Below are 2,898 nucleotides of genomic sequence, written 5' to 3' on the forward strand. Positions count from 1 at the left end.
CAATTTTAGTGCTAGTTACAGATGGAACCACGTGAGAGTATCTCCAGTCAGACAAATTACAGTACATGCTAAAAAGATACAAATTACAGTAAAAATATGCACTTTCCTCCCATGCCTGACGATCCCATCGACACCTTTGATAAGCTGAACCCTTGCTTTCTGTCTGTTGAAGCCTACCCTAGCCATCAGCGCCTGTTTGTAAATTTGATCAAAATTAAATGGTAAGAGGATTACCAGGCAGGCGTGCAGGCACAGACAGCTAGGCTCTCAGATTTTTGCCATAGGGTGCTTATCTATTCACGCCCTAGTGCTAGTTAATCTTGTTGCTACAGAAAAAAAACCCTCCTACATCTTCATGTTCAGATACTATACGGTCGACTTACAGAGGCCATGGCGACAGCGGAGTTCCATAGCGTTGGTAGGGGTTTTCCTTTGACAACCTGGCATTCGGCCTCAACGCTGAGGTCTCTGAACCTCACCTCTATCGTCGGTTCCTGCACATCCACCCTGAACAATCCACGCATTATATTCATGCAGCAAGGTCACTGTAATTAGGTAACTATATATGTATACAAATGCAATACCGCAAATACTCTGCTATTCAAAACAGATGAAGGTATAACGTTACAATTACATACCTGTCCATTCTGTCTCTCATCTTCTGCAGCAGCCGGAGGTTGTCCTTCTCGACGTCCTTGATGAGCCTGTCCATGAACTCTCGCCGCCGCCGTTGGGCGGCCTCGTCGTCGAGCTCGGTTCGGCTCATCCTGCACAAACCCCACCAAGAGGTTGCTCGTGTCTAGGGCACACGATTGCAATTTAGTTTGCGAGACATTGATGCCTCCATGTTAATTTAAATGGTCGATCGACCAAATGAGTCCTCGAATCTTGTGTGGGGGGTTGACCTGTCACTGTCGGTGAACAGGATTTCTGATTGCTCCGATCCGATCTCGGAGCGGATCTCCTGCACAGGCAAGAAGGATCCATTTCCCAATCTCTAGGCGTTGCCAAGATTAGATGCAGAGAAGGTTAAACAAATTAAGCGGCTACGACTTACCATGCATTGACGTTCAGAGTTGCTAAACAACATGTACATGTCCTGATGCGCCTGTGACGACCAACATATCACGTGACGACCATAAACCAAAGACCATGCGTGTGAACATCACCAGGACTCAGATCTACAGTGCTGATTTTTTTCCCATCAAACAGATTACAGATGTATAACGTGTGTTCATAAATTAGTATAAACAGTTGAATCTACATAACACCAACAATGTCGTCGTCATGATGGTCATATTCAAGACGCGAATGCGTGGAGCCATGGTTGCCAATTGGAGTGTATTATTTTACGGAAATGCTATACGCCGTGCGTCTGGACGCGAGTTCCTCCGTCAAACGGCTACGTGGCTCAGTCTGGTCCAAGAATTCTCTTCCACCAGACACTTGCAGACGCGGTCCCACAGAAGTCTCCGCTGCCTTTATCCCTTCACCCACCGCTCCTTTCACCCAACAAATCTCTCTCTCTCTCTCTCTCTGGCTCCGCCAGGGAGTGGGTTTGTTGCCGGGGAGCTGCTTGGCAGGGAAGGGCGCTGCTCGAGCGCCGGGGCATGGACGGGCCCAAGCTGACTCTGGCATCGTCGAGGAGCACCTGAATGTTAGCGCCTCCATCCATGAGGTTGTGGAGGTAATTCTGGAAGAAGATGACCGGGTCGAAGGGCTCCGGCTCGTTCTCGGGGGTCGCCGTGCTGGCGGCGGAGCATACGCTGCCTCCCCGCCGACCCTGCCTGGGTTGTTCATGGAGTTCGAGGAAGGTGTGAAGGATGGAGGAGATGTCGTTGTGCCTGGACGGGGAGGTCGCGGCGGAGGAGGATGAGGATGAGAGGGAAGGGGACTCGCCGGAGCTGGTGGATGGGGCACCAGCTGGGGCGGGGGCGGTGCTCGCGGCGGGGATCATGGTGGAGGCGAAGGGGAACGGGAAGGGGAGCGGGATGAATGTGGGGGCCGGGATGGTGACCTCCTCGAGGAAGTCACCGCGACAGTCGGGGCAGAGAGCTCCCCGGCAGCGGCGGCAGGGGAGGCCGTGATGAGGACGATGCGGTTGCATTGGTAGAAGAAGTACTGCTTGCGCGCGGGGTTAGGGGTGAGCCACTCCAGCCGCCGGAGGATCTGCTCCACGGGGAAGGGCATCGTCCACCCGTTGTCATCCTCCTCCACCACCATTTCCTAACGCCGGATTCCACTTTGCAGTACTCCTCCCGCTAGGTTTTGCTGCATGTTGCAAGCGTATGTTCCAGGTGTTTCATATGTATGTTGCAAGTATTTCATATGGATGTTGCAAAAGTAGATCCAGATGTTTCATATGTTGCAGTGGCTATACATGTGTGTTGCAAACGTCTGTTCCAAATGTTTCATTTTTTTAATACGTATATTGCAAGTGTTTTATCTATAAGTTGCATATGTTTCACACATATGTTGCAAGTGTTTTATCAGGATGTTGCATACATTTGCAATGGCTTTTTCAAGTGTTTTTCGGTGTTTGCAAGTGTTCCAGACGTATGTTTCAATTGCTTTGGACCTATGTTATAAGTATTTCATCTGGATGTTGCAAAAATAGATCTGGTGTTGCACATGTTGCAATGGGATTGATGTGCCGCAGTTGCTGGGGTGCCGCCGAGGGGCCCACATGGTCCCACGTGCATGTGCATGGGAAGGGGAGGGGTGAGCGGCCCCGCGTGGGGTTGGGCGGTACGGGCCCCACGTGGGCGTGCGAAACGGAGGCAGGCGTGGGCGTTGGGTATTATTATGGTGCTACTGTAGCCGTCAGATTTTAAACAGATGGAGATGCATGCGTCCGACAGGAGTTGCTCCCGCCGGACGTCCGGGCGCTAGCAAGCC

The sequence above is a fragment of the Setaria viridis genome, chromosome 7 (genome assembly GCF_005286985.2).
Source record: "Setaria viridis chromosome 7, Setaria_viridis_v4.0, whole genome shotgun sequence".
Classification (NCBI taxonomy): domain Eukaryota; kingdom Viridiplantae; phylum Streptophyta; class Magnoliopsida; order Poales; family Poaceae; genus Setaria; species Setaria viridis.